The 18,798-nt window shown below is 47.0% G+C and overlaps 1 pseudogene across 1 annotated transcript in view; it reads left to right on the top strand.

Moving 5' to 3' along the window:
* The first annotated feature begins 3,607 nt into the window (after positions 1–3,607).
* Positions 3,608–18,798, top strand: part of LOC309799250 (3-hydroxyisobutyrate dehydrogenase, mitochondrial-like) — a 48,316-nt pseudogene continuing 33,125 nt past the window's right edge. The window contains exon 1 of the transcript in view: positions 3,608–3,823. The product of the transcript in view is annotated as a 3-hydroxyisobutyrate dehydrogenase, mitochondrial-like (transcript). The remainder of the gene's footprint in view (positions 3,824–18,798) is intronic.

Below are 18,798 nucleotides of genomic sequence, written 5' to 3'. Positions count from 1 at the left end.
TCTATGACTGACTGTGGCACCGCTTTTCCAGTCACAACCATCCTTATCAGCTTCCGTCCTAGACTCCCTGGGGAGTGCTGCTCAGACTCTGTCCTGGAAGCTTTGTAGTCCCAGGATTACCTGCTGCTTCCACACCCACCCGGCCCCCTGCTAGCGCTCTGTCAGCCTGGCACCTTCTCCCTGCCCCCAACTCATTCGGCCACAGGCCCTGCCCCTGCTGTGGGATTTAGTGATAACTCCTGGGAGCGGTGGCCCAGCACAGCCCACGGCAGTGCTCGGTGTGGCTCACAGGGCTTAAAACACACAATTTGAGCCCTTACTGGAACATGGGAAGATGATTTAAATCCAGATGTCTTATTTCATAATCCCCGTGTCTCTGAAAGTGGGAGAAACAGACTGGGAGGGCCGTATGTTTCAAGCAAAAGGGAGACTGTTTCTCTGTGGAAGTAAAGAACGGGCCCTCACAGTTAACAGGTAATGTAGGGGGTTTGTGCTGAGTCTGTCACGTTGGGCCTGTTATACTCATTTATATGACCGTTGGGTCCTTATTGGCATTTTCACTTACTGCCCATGCTTGAAACTCCCCAGTGTCCCTGTCTTGATCACGAGCCCTAATTCTGTTGACCTAGAAAGTTCTTTGTGGGAACTTTCTAGCAGGCCTCTCCCCCAGTGTCCCCACCCTCCAGCCCCTGTGTCCTAGTGCTTTTTCTACAACGCAGAACTCCTTGTTGTGCAGACCTGATTGCTCCTCGTGCTCCAGGATCCGATGGATCCAGTTCCCAGGAGAGCGTGTCTTCAGGGCCCTCTGCGGTCTGCAGTCCTGCCCCCAGCCAGGCACCCAGCACCCCAGGTGCTGCAGAGAACTTGCTGCGGTCCCCCGTGCCTTGGCAGAGACAGCTCTCTGCCAGATGCCCTTCCTTCGTCTCCCCCTGTCCTGACCCTTCCCACCTCCCTTCCGCTGAAACCTTCAACCTTCCCTTGGGCAGAGGTACTTGCTCAGCTCTGTGCTTCCACAGCGCTTATCCTGTGGAATCTGAATTCCCTCCACAGCCGTCTTGCTAGGTTGGGAGCAGCTGATTCCCCTTCATCTTTTTCTTCCTTCCCTCAGCCCCACAGCAGGGACACTCTCAGGCACCGTGCAAATTTAATCTTCAATTTCTAGTTGTTATGACATTGTTGCTGTCAGGATACCACCTACGTTCACAGTAGGATGGGTAAATGTGTGGGGGACGACTGTAAAGACAGATTCTTTGTAAATCCAGGTTCTTAATTCTTCCCCCTTTTAATATTTTTCCCCTTAAATCACGTGTCCTTTTTGCTGCTCCAGCTCTATAATTGGGCTGTCACCTGGGGAGCCTGAGGCAGCAGAATATCAAAGAGGGTAGACACTACATTTTTAATGTCAATGTCAACCAGGATACCTACTACCTGTGCAAAGGGGGGCCCAGAATTCAGGCTCAAAGCCTATTACCGGATACTTGGTTTCCCTGCTTACGTCTCTTCTGTCTGTCGACGTGCACTTGACTCCTATTAACTTTAACAGGAATTATGTGTGTGCCCTGAGGGCCGAGCATAGCTTTTAATGGGGGCTTCCTCACACTGCTTTTCTTTGCTGTTTACTTTTAATGAATCCCACCCTGTAGAAGTGGAAGAATAAAATAGGATGTGCTTGAGAAAATGGAGAGAGTTATGACATACTTTTCTTGTAATCCAGAATAGCATGTCAGCTCTTCTTCTGTTTGTCTCCTTTGGTTGTCAGTGGAAGATAATTTTGGCTTGCTCACTCTCCAAATCAGAAACTGAAGTCCAATACTAACGTATCCTAGATGAAACTTGACCCATTCATTTTTGAGAGTCTGTATGATCCCTGTGCAAGGTGCGGAGAATGAAAAGACAACTCTGTTGACTTCAATTGATATTTACATAGCATTGAATGTGTTCCAGATGCTGTTCTAAATTCTATCAGTTACCTACTTTTGCATCATAGAACACTTCAAGACTGTGACTGAAAACCACAGCCATTTCTTTTGCTCAGGATTCTTTTCAGTCAGCAGGTGGGGCTGGGCTCAGTGGGGTGGTTTCTTCTGCTGGTCTCATCTGAGATCACTTATTCAACCAAAGTCATCTGGTGATCCACCTAGAGTCTAAATGGCCCCCCTCATCTGTCTGGCAGCTGGTGCTGGCTGTGGGCTGGGCCTGTTATTTCCAGCAGGCTAGCTCGGGCTTGCTTCCATGGCAGTGATGTTTTAAGAGGGCAGGTATAGAAGCCTCATGCCCCTTGAGGCCTCAGCTTGGAAGTTGCACAGCATCACTCTTGTTGCAGTCTCTTGGTCAAAGCAAGTCCACAAGGCCAGCCCAGATTCAAAAGGTGTGGAGCACTAGACCCCACCTCTTGCTGGGAGGGCTGCAGAGAATTTGTGGCCATTTAGTCCTCACATCAGAGAGGCACAACAGAGAGATTTAGTAACTTGTTCAAGGTCACACAGCTTGGGACAACACAGTGTTTTAAGTGCTTTGAAAGCTGCTGCTCATTATTTTTAAATCTTACTGCCACTATTCGGACCAACTTATTTTTTTTCTCTGCAGCCTTGTAGAGAAAGGGTCATTCACATTGCTGTGTGGCTGCCATGGGTTGAAAGCTTCATCTATGTTGTACCACTGAACTGTCATAACTAGTATGAAATGGAGATATTATTATTATTGCTAATATTCAGATGAGGAAACTGAGGCTCTTGGAAATTAAGTATGAGTCGTATAAGAGAATGTTAACTCACTGTTCCATATGCAAGAGTGATCTCCCTAAGTAAATGATAAATGTGCTGGCACAGATCTTTTTTTTAATCTCTTGTTTGCATCTGGAAAATGGTTTTTAAAACTTTTCTGTTGCTTTGTTAATGGCAGTTGCACATTGCAGAAAAATAGCTGGAAGAAAAAACATGTTTTTCAGATGTCCAGTGCAGGCCCAGGATAGAAGCAAGATGAATATTCCATTCCGCATTGTCAACACCAAAGGAGATGACGCTTTAGAAAAAAGATTTCTCGACAGAGCTCTTGAACTCACTATGATCTCCCTGAAAGGGCATAGGTGGTGAGTACGTGTCCCATCCAGAAGCTTGTCAGAGAATTGGTTTAGTTTTCAGACGCTGAAGGAGACACATCTAGGAGGCTGTCCATCCTGGAGTAGCAGTTATTGTAACTAGTTGGGAAAGACCGTTTGTTACGGGGGTGCTCCTGCTGCTGCTTACAGGCCCCTTAGCACGATTCCATGGCCGAGAGCACGGTGGGGGGGGGCACACCTTCTAGGAGCTTTGGTCAAAATTTCCTTTGAAAGTCTCTGCTCTGACAGCACAAAGGGTGCCATCCCATCTCTAGTGCAGCTGGCACAAGCCTGTTCAGTGTAAGAACAGACACTGTTGCTCCCCTGAACATCAGAGAGAGTAGTTAATTCTGTGAGCTCCATGGAAGATGTATGTTTTCACGCATGAGAATAGCTGCCCGCTCCCTGCCCCCTGCACAGCAGGCTCATTGAAGAGTTGAGCTAACCTAGGTTACCTGTGAGCATGACGGTCCTTCGCTGCCGTTGGAAAGGAATTTTCTAATGACTGAGATGTGTGACGCTCCTGGCCACCTGCAGGGGCTTTCAGGTGGGAGGTTGGACACGACGGCCTCAGGTGCCGTGACTCTCGCAGGAGCTGGTGACGGGAAGGAGGGTCATCCTGATGCTCAACCAGATGCTCCTGTTCTTAACGGCTGCATCGGTGGTTCTTCTGGGTCCGTGGGAGGCATTCAGGCCTCTCTGTGTAATGCTGTCACCATCGAAGATGTCAGAAGCTGGCAGCCTTCATGAAGCATTTTTTGGAGATGCACCAGCTATGAGCACATCCTAACTAATATACACTCTGCCCTTGAACAGTGTAGAAAATTGAAAGTCACCTGGGCATGGCTAAAAAACACAGTATTTTTTTTGAATGAACATACTTATGATAGATTTTCTTCTTTTTTCAGAGAACACAAAAGCATCCACAGCTATCCCAAGCTGTTGAAAATTAACCTTAATTCTGACTTGAACTGGAAGCTTTTAAAAAGTCTTCTCTTACTTTTCTACCAAATGCCAGCCACTGTTGTCTTTGCTGCTACTTTTTCTGCCTAGATCTCATATTCAAAGCTGCCTATGGGTTTAATTATATGCCAATTGCAGGTTATTATTTTTAGAGAAACACAGACACACAGCATGGAGGGTGGGTGGGGCCCTCTAGGTGCTGAATTTTGATCCTTTGCAAGATGACAGCAGTGGGGTCTTCTGGATCCTTTCTTTATACGGTTGTTCTCATAAAGCGGTAGAAGTGACTTACTATATGTTTGTATAGCAAGGTCTGTTTTTACTACCAAATAGTTTATATATCTATGCATTTATATCTCTGTGCCTTTATATTTCTAATAATACGGTTCTTGTTGGTATATGTTGAGACTTTGAGAATTTGTTAGGATCCTTGACCTTGTGCATTAGAGTGTTAGGTTCTCAACAGTCGTGTGCCTCCCCTTCCCCCTCCCCTCTCCCTTTTTAAGCTGCTTCACAAGATTTGGAAGCTCCCTGCTTCACTTTTCCTTTCCTTTCAGTGGGTAGAAGATCGGTTGGTTGGTTGGTTGGTTGGTTTTGTTTTTCAGTTATGCTGTTAAACTAAAAATCTGTGTTAAATTCCCTTACTGTTGCTTCACGTGATCGTTCTCCTTCTGGTGTTTGACCAGTGATGCCGAAGAAGGAAGATCTTTGCTGAATAGTCTTTTCCCCTATTGTTCATCCATTGTCAGTGTTTTATGTTGACCGTGTGAAGGACATTAAAGTCCTAAAACATCTAAACCTTTGTCAATGAATTTCTTTACATGCTTTTTAGATGGATTGTTCTTTTAAAAACTTTATGCTGGGAAAACTTGAGTCTAAAAATAGCATCTGTGAAGGGTATTTTTTTCAGAACCGTGTAAGACTTGAGTCCTGTACCTCCATGTTTTTAATGATTCAGCGTACTGGTAGCTTTCCGTTGGCTTTTGGAATGGACGTTATCAACAGACCACCTTACAACACAGCTCACGATATAAAGTTGTATGAACTTTGTCCCACTTAGGCTGGAAACATGCCACTAGGACAGTTTTGAACCATCTTTGTGTTTCTCTGAATTGTGTAATGAGGACTACACTGATCTTTCGTCCCAGCTCTGCACCAATTAGTTGGGTTAGTTGGGTTTCCTGCTTAGGGCTAAACCTTGCCAGTCATGGTTCTCTCATCTGTAAAAAGGAGGATTGAAGTAACTCCCCCACTTATCTCAGGGATGTTTGAAGAGCTTAAAACAAGGGCTCAGTGCAGGATGTGACTGTTTAAACACAGTAAATGTTTCAACAGCAAAAGCCGGCCAGTCCATGGACGCCATCCAAGTGTTCACATATAATAGTGCTCAGAGTCTATTTTGCCTACTTCCTCATCCATTCATATGATGGTTCCAAGTCCCTGTGGTTTGTACCGGCCCCAAATCTCTTGAATCTCCACTTATTTCCATTCCCATTGCCACAGCCAGCTCTGTCAGCCCTCAGTGGATCATTTCAGCAGCCTCATCTGCCCCCACCTGCCCCTACCAGCACCGCCAGCTGGACCGTCACTTCCCCTTCATGCTCCTCCTTGGTTCATAAAAATCCCAGACTTCTGAGCCCAACGGTCACAGCTTTGTGGTGTCTGGTCTGGCTTCTTCTTTCTTGTGTTTCTGGTTCTTGGAATGTGGCGAGCATATATGCCCGTGCTACGTCGGGTAAGCCTGGAGTTTCTGCCCCCCCTCAGCAAGACTGATGTTCCTTCAAGACACCTGCCAACCTCCTGAGCTTGTTTGTGTCTCCTGCATTGGAAGGATGCGCTTTTCCTTTGTTCTTATAAGCGTGACCCTTTTATCCCATCACAGCACCTCCATTCTGTGTTTTCCTGTGCCGAGGGTGTCTGCTTACGTGCCTTCCCCATCGGAGCAAGGAACAAGCCCTGTTTCTCCACCTCCATCACCTGGCATCCTGCCTTGCCCTTAGGAGGTGCTCAACGACTATGTGTTTAATGAATGGAAAGGCAGGGCTTCCTGAATTTTGCAAACAGCCTGCAGTAAAGGCAGAGGTACAATCTCACATACGTGGATGTTTTCATTTTTCAAGAGCTTACTATATAATTTCATTTTTTAACTAAAATTTAAAATCTTGGAGGGCTCCCAGGCTCTTCTTTACATATGTGTGAAAGTGTTTGGAAAACGGCGAGCAACTGCATTCATACCAGGACAAAAGGTAGTCACTGTTGTCTGGAGCACAGATCGCTGGAAGATACTCATTGAGCGAAAACCTTGACCTTTGAATGTCTCAAGTGAGTGAACGGATGCCAGTCTGCTGACCACGTGGAGAGTGGGGAAGGGGAGACAAGGATGCAGGCCCCGGGTCTACAGGCTGCGGGAGCCACAACTGGCCAGTCTTTAAGGTTAAAAGCAAAGTGGACAGGCAGGTGTCTTTCAGGCCTTGGGAAATCTGTGTAAGCCTTGGTGGCCTCACGTTCCTTCAGATCCTTCAGATCCTCCGGAGTGTCCTCCTTCTTCTCCCAAACTGTTTTTGTTTATTTTTCTCTTTCAAAATTTGACAACACATAACCATGTTAATACCACCTAAGTGAGAAAAAACAGATTTGTTCCCTCGTTGCTTATGTTTACCTGCACACACTGCTTTATCCCCAGCACTGTGGCTCTGTTCTTTGCCTGCACAAGAAACAAAATTGTTCTGTTCGGCGCTAGTCTATGTTTATCTAAACGTCTAATGCTGTCTCATCACAACTTAGCAGATGCTGGAAGGTTTGGCCAGCCCTTAGGTGAAGTATGTGATGTAACAAATAATTAGTCCCTTTTCTCCCCTTTGGAGCTTAAGGAGCCACTAAGACCCTGTAAAATGGACAAGACCCATTGATAGATGTCCAGCTCCACCTAAGGCCCTTGCAGGTCTGGCCTTGTATCACTCTGGGATTAATGTTTGTTGTATCGTGTCCTTTGGATGGAAAATAAAATGAGGAAGAATTTTCTCACATTTGATCCGAATGAACATAATTAAAAAGTGAAATGCTACTGCGTCTGCAAAGAAATCAATCACTTTAATTGCAAAGAAGATTCCCTGCCTCTGTTAGTAATGGGGCTCTTGGTAATTTAGAATCAGAATCCATGACAGCTTGTGATGAATTGGCTCCTTTTGGGCTAAAGAAGGTAAGAAGTTCTAATTACCCCTGGATTATTCCAGAGTGGGTGGAAAAGCTTGATCAAAGAGATATTGGGAGAGATCTCAAAAAGCTAGCAGTGAGCAAAGATTCATTGAATTTCTTTTTAAGAATCTACAGAATAAAATAGTTCATTTGTTGTAACAAAAACAAGAGCCTGTGGTATTTGAAATCCCAGAGCAAATTGGATTTTCTAAGAAAATAGGGAACTGGGCATATGAGAAAAAGTTTACGTACCCAGAAGTCCTATAGTTAGGTTATAGAAATTGGCCTTGCTTACTCGTTAGCACACGAGAATACTGACAGCCTTGTGCCTCACTTGGGGAAAAGTATGGAATTCATCCTTTGAGTGTTTAAATGTATAAGTAATTGGCACTAAGCTGAAGGCAGTCCAAAATGTTTGATTCAAATGAAAGCATAATTTAAGTTAGTAGAAATGTACTCAGGGTCCTAATGAATGAATCTACTGACCCAATCCCTTTTGGTATCCTAGCCTTTGTTTCTCTTCAGATTGCCAACAATACCTGAAGAATAGGCTGGATTTTAGGTTGATGCATTTTATTTTGAATTGTGTGTGTTGATTTTTGTATATCTATATAGATGTAGATATATAGTTATAGATATAATTTCAAACTTAAAGAAAAGTTGCAAGATTAGTACAAAGAACTCTTGTATGTGCTTTAGCTAGATTCACCAATGATTAATATTTAGCTTTATTTGCTTTGGCATTCACTGTCTTTCCATATATACATGTTTTTTTCTCCTGAACCCCTTAAGGGTAAGGACACATTTTGCCCTTTTCCCTGGAAATAGTGATTACTTCCTAAGCGAAACAACATTTTCTTACCAAACCACAGCACAGTGGTCTAAGTCAGAAATTTAACATTGATACTGCTGACTGATCTACCATCCATATTCAAATTTTGCCAGTTATTCCAGTAACATCCTTAATGGCTAAATTTTTCAGGCCAGGAACCAGTCTACAATCCTGCATTGCACTTAGTTCTCATGTCACTTTGGTCTAAGTATGAAATAATTCTTCAGCCTCTTTGTTCCTCATATTATGAGAGTTTGTGACGAGTATAGGCTGGTTGTTGTGTAGAATGATCCTCATTCTGGGTTTGTCCTGTTTCCTCATGGTTCTTTCATGTTCTGTGCTTTGGATGGGGTTCCACAGAGGTGACGGTGTGTCTCTCTGTGCATCCTTACAGGAGCCCCTTGATGGTCATCTGTCTCATTAGCATCTTGGTTAAGGTGGTGCCCCCGCACTTTCTCCACTGTGAAGTTATTATTTGTCCCTTTGTAGTTAATAAGTAATTTATGGAGAGATATTTTGAGACTCAAAGTATTCTGTTCTTCATCAAACTTTTGAATTACATACTGGTTCACAGAACCAGTAATTCAGGTGGATTTATTTGATGAAGAAGGTGAAGTGATTCTTAATGCTTATTTTCCACTAGTAGTTTTACAAGCCACTCTTCTCTCTCCCAAAGGAAAAAAAATCCTAAAATATAAGCAGTGGAGCTGTGCAGAACAGTTCATTGACAAAAGGCAACCATTGGAGGATATGTATTCCAGGAGCTCTGAGAGTAACAAACATATTTTGAGAATGTGAACAGTATGAGCAAGTGTGCTTTCTGGTGAATCAGGGAAGGAGGAAAAGAATCCCCTGATCAGGCTATGGGGACCGACTTGCAGACTTTTCCTTCCCTGAACTAGTCAAGGTTGTTTATTTCTCAATAGTTGTAGAAGTACAGCCCTTTGGCCACACAGACCTTTAATCTAATAACCAGATCATGAACCACATAGCCTGATTATGCTTTAAAAGATGTGATATTTATAATAACCTGAAGTTAAAGTTGCTTCTAATGACTCTAGCCCAGCAGAATAGCCCCCAAGAGAAAAGTAAAATCTTGGCTTCCATCTAGCCAGGTGAAAAGCTGTAGGCATCCCGAGAAATGAAACTTGAAGTTGAAATGTAAGAAATGTAGGAAGTCACAGGTCATTCTGGGGGAAAAAATTAATGATCTTATCCAGCAGAGTAAAAAGCAGCTAGAGGCTGAATCATTCTTTCCTGTTCCCTTCCCCCAATTTAAAACCATAGGTTCTTTAGGTTGAAAGTCCAGGATTTGAAGCAGAAATCTTTAGGAGTTCTTAGGAAATGACAGGTGAGCAGGTTAGTAACCTCAGGTAGGAACAATTCTGCTGTAAAACACACCGGGGAAAATACTCCTGAATTTCTGATGAATTTAAATCTTGGGCAGTCTAACATATTTTCTAAAGAACTATGTTCAAATTAAGGCTCCAGCTGATGTTACCCAGTCACCTCCCCCATTAAGCCATCTCCAGTTCTCCCGATGGCATATTGTTCAAGATATGGTGTCTTCCATGAGCAAGGTTCTTGTGGATACAGGGACAAGATATATCAGTTAGGATTTTGTTGGTCACAATACATAGAAACCTTGGTCCCAACTGGCTAAAGCAAAAAAAAAAAAAAAAAAAAAAGAAAAAAATTATTGGTTGACGTAACTGAACAGTCCAAACACAAGGGCCAGCCCAGATCTGGTTCACTCGAGAGGCCCATGTTGTGTACCCTTTGGAGCCACCTTTCTGGGACTCTGCGTCTTTGTCCTCCTTCGTGTCATGCTTCATGATAACCACATTGGTGACATTGCCTCTTCAGAACGGGTCTGTAGCTCTGCTTTCCTCGCCAGAGTGTCCAGCCTCACTCTGCTTGGGCTGCCTTAGATCAGGTTCTCGTTCCTGTGCCAATGAGTAGGACCTGGAGGAAGGGACATGCTAACTGGCTGGAATACAACAGGACCCATCTTTGGAGCTGGGTAGGTGGCCAATCCCACGTAAACCATATAGAAGCCTGTGCAGTTTGCCAAATAAGTTCTGCTTTTTGTTGCCCTTATGGAGTTTACAGCTTCATCAGGGAGGCAGACAAACAAATAAGCAAATGGATACAAGATATGAAGTGAAAGAACAGAGCTCTGAGAATAAATGTCAGGGAGACACGGTCCAGACGGCGAAATGGGAAGTGACATTTGAGTTGAGATCTGAATGGTTGCGCAGGAGTTAATCAAGAAAAGAGGTTAGGGAGAGACAAAAGCCACGTGAGCATTTGGGGGAACCTTTATCACTTGACTTTCTCTTTGGAGAGTTGGTGTGTGATGCTCAAAATATTGAACAACTAGTATGGTACCCTAAAGAGGGCCAAATTACAAGTGGCCAAAGGAGGATGACTCCAGGAAAGCACCACCTTGCCGTAGGTGGCCACAGATGAGTGGCCCACTGCTGGGGTCTGAGGCCCACAGGGCTAGGGCTGGGGCAGAGACTGTTAACCAACTAGGATGGAAGTAGTAGATAAGTATATAAATAACTGGTATGGCAGCAGAGGCGTGTACCTGGTGGATTTCAAGCCTGAGTGTACCCCCTTTTTTTCTGGGCCTCTTTCCACTGTTTACTGACCACCAAACCTCCCCATGCGATAGTCAATAAATGTTGACTAAACATATAGATGACTATATTGGTAGCGTGGGAAAATTATCTACATTCATGCCTGATTGATATTGATAGAAGATTTCGCCCCAGAGCAAATTAGCAAATGCTTCCCTAGATTCCGCAGAGCATCTCAGACATTGATTTTCAACTAGAGGCTTCTGGGATTTGAATCAGCATCTGCCTGAGGTTTGCAAGTTGAGGGGAATCTCAGCCTGGAGACACATGTTGATTCCACGTAAAGTGTTGGAGGCCCGCACGGAGTAATAAACTTATAGTTGTGTTCTTTTTGAACCATTTAATACTTATTGACTTAATGGGCATGTTAAAAAAAGTCATGAGATGAAGCATTAACATCTTGATTCCTGTCTTTTCTTGAAGGGGGAGAAAATTTGGGCCTGCATTGCAGCATGGAGGTTTGTCTGCAGCCAGTAGAGGCTGCCTCTTTAGATGGTGGGCTCTAATTTGCCTTTCTTCCACCTTTCTCACTTTTTTCATATTTGTGACGTACTTGCCCTTGGGTACCGGGTCTGAAAATAGCAAGATTTCAGCTTTCTATTAGAAAACCATCGCGAGGTCAAAAGAGTACGATGATCCTTGGCATCACCCTTCTGGCCTTTTCCACTGTTTTAACCCCAGCAGCAGGAGCATAAACTTTCCAGCTGTGTGCAGGACTCAGAACTGAGCCAGAGCAATCCCCAAACCAGCTGAAGTTAGCCTGTTAGCTTTGTGCAGCCTGAAAGCTTTACATAATCATTGCCAGTCATACCTTCTGGTCATTTCCCTTTAGTGTACAGTTTCCACCTCCAAGTTCTTCTCTTACACCCTGAGAGGCTGGCCCAGAACCAACCTAGGAGCCTCCACTTGGGTGAGTAATTGTCATTAGCCTCCCTTGAGTCTCTTAAGCATCTCTCCTGTTTAGGGCTGAAGTCTAGTTCTATACGATTTCAAGTAAAAACTCCCATCCACAAGTCACTGATCCATTCATCCAACCTTACCTAGTTAGTTAGCAAAATGGGGAATCGTATTGACAAGATCATTATCCTTAAGCGAGTTGGAGCCTAGTAGGGAAATTAAAATGTCAACATGCAATTGTCATACTCTGGAACAAGTGCCTATCAGGTAGGGTTGCAGATAAAAATACAGGACACCCGGTTAAACTTGCATGGTTTATTTGTTAAATCTGATACCCCTACCACCGGGGAAAGTCTTGGGTGCAAGGGAACACAGGTGAGGAGGACCAGGGACGTCTTCCTAGAAGTACTGCCATTGAGGCCAACATGAGAGGGCTTAAGTCAGAAGAGGTGCAGGATAGGGGAGGGCTCTGTGAAGACAGCAAATAGCACGTGTGAAGGCCCTGACTTGAGAGCCGCTCCAGGAAATTCAGGGGCCTGAGGTTCAGGATGTGGGAATGTGGAGGATGGAAGCGTATGTCAGGGGAGGGGAGACTGGAGATGTGATGAAGTCCTGCCATGGAATGTGGACTGGATCCTAAGCACAACGGGCCAGCCATTGTAGGACTCGAAGCGGCAGAGTGACGTAGGATAGGCATTTGAGAAAAACCCTTCTGGCTGGAGTGTAGTGACTGATTAGAAGAGGGAGTCTGGAGACAGGAGAAGGCAGAGCGGTGCTTGCTGCAGTAACGATAGTGAGTGATGGCGGTGGCTGTGAGGAAGAGAGAGGAATGGATGAGCTCCTTAGAGGATGGATGGGTAGATGTGGGAGATGAGGGAAGAGAAAGGTCGCGCATGAAGATGGTTCCACTCAGTGGCACAGGAGAGGTAGGGAGAAGTGGGTACTGCGCTGCCATTGGCCTGTTTGCCTCAGACTGTCTCCCTGTCTTTCCACTGCTCTGCTCCGTGTCACAGGGCTGATCCTGCAAACCCCATCGCCCAGATTTCCTTGCCAACTCTTTTCCAGGTAGGTTCAGCCAGTGGAAAACATTGGCCAGAGGTTGGAGGGCAGGGGGATGGGAGAAGCCAACGTATTTTTCCCTCGCCCTCCACTCTCTGTTCGGGCAGCTGCAGCAGGGTTGGTGGCTGCTTTGCTCTGAGTGGCTGCCCCAGGCACTTCACAGTGCTTAGTATGATAATCTCGAGGTCCATCCACGACATTGCTGCAAATAGCATTATTTCATTCTTTTTATGGCTGAATAATATTCCATTGTATATATGTACCATATCTTCTTTATCCATTCATCCATCAGTGAACATTTAGGTAGCTTCCCCATCTTGGCTATTGTAAATAGTGCTGCAATGAACATTAGGGTGCATGTATCTTTTCTTTCTTTCTTTCTTTTTCTTTCTTTCTCTCTTTCTTTCTTTCTTTCTTTCTTTTTTTTTTTTTTTTTTTTTGTCACACGGCATGTGGGATCTTAGTTCCCTGGCCAGAGATGGAACCCATGCTCCCTGCACTGGAAGCATGGAGTCTTAACCACTGGACCACCAGGGAAATCCCAGGGGTGTATGTATATTTTTGAATTAGAGTTTTTTCTGGATCTATGCCCAGGAGTGGAATTGCAGGACCCTATGGCAGCTGTATCTGTTGTCTTCACATCTCACATCAACCACCTGCACTCCAATCCTTGCTCTCAACGTCATCTTTGGGGAACCCAACCTGCGACAGGGACCTTGACAAGAAGAAATGGCTCAGGGAAAAGCTACCTGCACAGGGAGGAGATAGAGGCCATCGACCCTGGGGTGCGGCGGGGAGAGTGGGCACAGAGATTTGTCATTTCACCCCTGATACTCAGCCCTCCTGGCTGCCCCACTCTAGGTCACCTCGTGATACAGAGATGACCCGGTTAGAGTCCCTGCCTGTGCAGGAATCTAGGGGCACCAGCGGGTCTGAATAATATCAGTGCAGGGTCTCCCCCACGGCACTGGGGTTATTTGGGGCGGGTCATCCTCTGCTGGGGGCCCCTTCTGGGCACTGTGTGGGGTTCAGCAGCATCCCTGGCCCCACCCATTTGATTCCAGGGGCCCCTCCCACCCAGTTGTGACCACCACAGATTTTCCCCAGACATGACCAAAGAACTGGGTGAGGCGGGGGCAGGATGGCCCTGGGTGAGGACAGGTGTGTTGAAGCAACCAGCCTGTCCCAGGGCAAGGTCTGCCCCAATCCCGTCAGAGCCTGCATTTAGAACTGCCCCTTCCCTTTCCCAGCTCCCCTGCCCTGCAGTGGTCTCCGAGACATCATCCCTATGTAATAAATCACACCTTCTCAGTTTACTGTCCCCAGCACCTAGAAGAGTGTCTGATGTGTAGTAGATGCTTCATAAATACTTGCTGAATAAAGGAGTTGAATAAAGGGATGAGTGGATGAATGAATGAAGGTTACAATGGAAGGAGGGGCGAGATTCCCTTTCTGGCTCTCGGGGGTTGGGAGATCAAGTGAGAGATCCGTCCTAAATAGGCTGACCAGCCTTCTGGGGTTCCCCGGGAATGAGGGTTTCCCCACAGTTCCAGCGCTCAAACCTGAGTGGTCCTGGGCAAACTGGAGGCGGGTGTTGGTCACCCTATGTAAACACAGTAACAATTCCAACTGCAATAGCAATGGCCAAGGACCTCTAGGGTCTTATTGACCAGGCAGAGTTCTTTACCTGGCGGGGAAAGTGGCACAGGAGGGAGGGAGGAGTCTAAGGAAGAACATCCCACACGACAACGTGTGCCAATGGCCCTGGGCCCAAGGTCACACCTGACCAGGGCTTGCTTTTTTTTTTTCTAATTTACTTTTTCCCACATGGATATGCAATTGTCCTAATGCCATTTATTGAAAACTCCTTAATTTCCCCACTTTCTGTCATATCAAGTTCTCATATATCTGTTTCTGGACCTTTATTCTATACCATAGAGCTGTATGTCCCATCCTATCACCACTAGGGCTGTTTCATCACTATAACTTTATTTTTTATTCATTTATTTTTTTGGCCGTGCCGTGTGGCATGTGGGATTTTATTTCCCTGCCCAGGGATCGAAACTGCGCCCCCTGCAGTGCAAACTCGGAGTCTTAATCGCTGGACCTCCAGGGAAGTCCCCAGGGCTTGCTTTGACATCCATCGAATGGTGGTGGGTGGACACAGGGAGCAGCTGTCTGTGAGCCATCCTGTGTAGAAATGCAGGGTGGAGGGCAGGCCAGCTGGAGCGGGAGGGGAAGAGGCGGAGGAGGGAGGGAGGGTGGGCGGGCGAGAGACAGAGAGTTTCCGGAGACAACAGCTCTGGCCCTGTCCTAGGGCATGAAAGCTGAGCTCCTAGTGCCAGGAGTCTTGGAGCCGCAGCCTGTGAGCCAGGGTGACTGGCTCTCCTCCCTGGTGTGTGTGTGTGGGGGGTGGCTCTAGGCTTCTCAGGCTGGGAATGGGGTGCACGGAGCAGGGACGGAGTAGGGACCCTTCTCTCTGGGACCTCGCGGGCCATCCTTAGCTCACAAAGCTGAGGCACTCCTGGCCCTAAGGGTGGGGGTCTTAACCTCCCTGTCCCCTGGACTGCACCCTCTCACACACAACTTCCCCGTGTGTGCTCCCAGCAGCCAAGAGAATCTGTTTTTAAAAGATTTGGGGGAGGGGGGTAAACATACAAACAAGAGCAGAATGGATACTTTTTCAGAATGGGAATGGCTCTGTGTAACCCCACCCCCAGGGTAACCACAGTCCTGACCTCTAACACCCTTGACGAGTCAGCCTTGGTCTGGGCTTGCGGACCCACGGAAGCTTCCTCATCCCCTCCTTCAGACCCAGTCTCTCCCTCGGCGTCTTTGTGAGAAGCACCCGGGGAAGTGGGACTGCTAGGCTGTACTGCTGCTAGAACTCCACCTGGGCTCCACCAGGCTCCAGCCCCCCGCACTGTGCACCTCTCTGACCCTGGGCACCTCAACTGGTAGGAGCGGCATCACCTTGCCTCCCGGGACTTGTGACACTTAAGGCAGACACCGAAAAGACAAGTGTTTGGCTCCCTGGCTGGCAAAGGGCAGGTGCTCAATTGTCATAAGTGTCCGTATCAGTAAGGGTTCTCCAGACAAACAGAACCCATAGGGTTTATGTGTGTATATATACACACACACGTACATATGTACATGCATACAAAAATATACAGCTGTGTATATATGCAGTATGCATACAGACATATACACATATAGTATATACAATACACACACATATACACACATATAAAATGCACAGTTTGTATATATACAGTATGTATACACACATATACAATACACACATACATATACACTATACATACACACATAAAATGCATAGTTTATATATATACAGTATGTACACATATGTATAACATGCAATAGACACCTAGGTACATGTATATCATACATATATACACACATACAAAGATATTTAGGTGTGTGTATATATATAGTATGCATACATATATAATATATGCAATACATACACGTACATATAGACACACATATACACCTACATATAAAAGCATGTAGCATAAAAATATATATGTACTGTATATATAAATTTATCATATATATACATATATCATATATATAAGATATACACACATACATATACACAATGTATACACACACATACACACCTATATGTAAATATGTGCATGTAAATACACATATAAATACATACACAAGTGTGTCTATATATAGTATATACATATATACATATATACATATATACATATAATACCTATACAACGTATACACATACAGGTATACAACATATATACACACCTATATATAAATATACACTGTATACATACATACATACAGTGTACCTATACTGTATATATACACATATATACACATATATACCCATATATCAATATATGGGTGTGTGTATATATACAGCATGTTCACATTTATAATATGTATACTATACATATATACACATACATGCATACAATATATACACACACATATAGGCTTGTATGTATACTGTATATAGTACTTACACATATACTACAAACGCACGCACATATAAACGTGTATACATATATAATATGTATACACACATATACAAATTAATAGGCTTGTGTATATTCAGTATTTTTACATATATAGTTTTGTTTTAAGGAGTTGACTCGTGACCGTGAGGCAGGCAAGTCAGGGCAGGACTCTGGGCTGGAGACAGAGGGAAGAGCTGATGTCCCAAGGCCATTGGAGGAACAGTTCCCTCTTTCTAGGGAACCTCATTTTTCTCTCCAGTCCTTCAACTGATGGACGAGGCCCACCCACGCCGCGGCATTGACAATCTCCTTTACGCAAAATGGACCAATTTCAGCGTTAATCTCTTCCGAAAAATACCTTCCTGGCCACATCTGGAATAATGTTTGTGGTTGCCGGGGCCCCACGCAGTGCGCACATGAGATTAACCATCCCCGTGGCGATGATGACACTTTATTTTCTCCCTTGACCATTGTCACTACTATTCCAATTAAAATGGCAGTGCCACGAGGGCAGGGCATTTCCTTTTTTGCCAGTACTGAGCGTCCGCGGTCTGGTGCCTAGCATAGGCTAAATACACGGCATTTTTGTGAACAGAAGCCGGGATGCCGGCTGTCATATTTAATGAGGAATTATAGTCTTCTTATTGGGGGGGAGGGGGGATGTGTGTGTCACGGTACGTCAAGGGCGGGAGTCGAACCCGCCACCCCAGGCCCCGAGGGCTCTCCTCGGGTCCCCACTTCGGGCCGGTGGGGGTGGCCGGGGTCAGCCGAAGACGTGCGTGCGTGCGTGCGTGCGTCGTGAGAGCGGGCGAGTCCACAGGGTGGGCCGCCCGTGCCGTGAGTGGTTCGCCCCGGCCCCCGGCTCACTGTGCTCGCCTCACGCCGGCCCGAGTTCGCAGCAGCGCTGGAGGCCCCAGGCCTGTGACCACAAAGAGGGAACCGGGGGCCGGACGGGAGCACGGCGGCGGCGGCGGCTGAGGCCCAGGCCAGGGCCCCTCCTCTCAGCCGCCCGCCTGCCCGCCCGTGTGCCCCGCCCCCGCCGGCGGCGCCGCGCCCCTCCCCCAAGCGCCAGACTAGCACGGTGCGGGGGCCGCGCGCGAAGACATGGGGGAGAAGCTGGAGCTGAGGCTGGAGTCGCTCGTGGGGGCCGAGCCCGCCGTCTGCCTGTGGCCGCTGCAGGTCTACGTAAGTGCCACCCGTGCCCTCCTCCCGGACCCCCGCCCCTCTTCCCCCACGGCGCGCGCTGAGCCCACCGAGAAACGGAGCGACTCGAGTCGCCAGACCTTCTTTGGAGCCCCCCTTCCCCCCGCGCCGTGGTTCTCCGCGGCCGTTTCCAGCCCCCGCGCGCAGGGTGGGCAGAGGGGAGCCGGCGCCGGCCGGGGGCGCAGACTCGGCCGCGGGGACCCCGCGCTTCCGAGGGGCGCCCGAGCCGGTCTGCGGTTGGCTCTGCAGGGCTGGGGACCCCGGTACCCCCGGGCCTGGACTGCCGGTGGGCTTGCCCTTCTGTACTTTAGGATGTGACATGTAGGGATTCTGTTTCCTGGTAGTTTATTCTTAGCGCTGTCAACGTGCTTAGGTTTTTTTTTTATTTTTGAGGGCACCCTTTCCTCCCTCTCTCCAGTTTTTTGTGTTTCTGTTTTGTTTTGTTTTAGTTAGGCATTTTGTCCCTCTGATCTTGAGTGGGTGGGCTGGCAGGACACTTGGAGAGGAGGCGTTCCGTCCCCTGATCTTGAGTGGCCTTTGGAAAATGACACGCCAAAGGGAAATTTACACAGAAGTCCGGTGATTCCAGAAATGCAGGGTGTCCGGCCAGGTGGGCGCACGGCCTCTCGTCCCCTGTGGCGGCGTGGTGTGCGTGTACCTTGTCTCAGGGTTTACTCTTGGGCCCCGCAGCTCACCGTCCGGAGGGAAAGCGCAGCGGGCGCCTTGGGCCGGCGCCTGTGGGGCGCCCTTTCGTGCGCTCAGCTTGCGGGGGACCGGCCTCCAGGCGACCCGGCGGGGAAGCCCGCGCGACCCGCCCCTCGCGCGGGCTCCGTGTGTGTCAGTTTTGTGGAAACTGTGTCGCGACCGGGGTCGGGGTTGGGACGCTGGGACCGCCTGGGA

This window comes from Mesoplodon mirus (assembly GCF_964341445.2).
Source record: "Mesoplodon mirus genome assembly, chromosome: 3".
Classification (NCBI taxonomy): Eukaryota; Metazoa; Chordata; class Mammalia; order Artiodactyla; family Ziphiidae; genus Mesoplodon; species Mesoplodon mirus.
The sequence above is the reverse complement of the archived record's forward strand: the minus strand, read 5'-3'. Positions and strand labels throughout refer to the sequence as shown.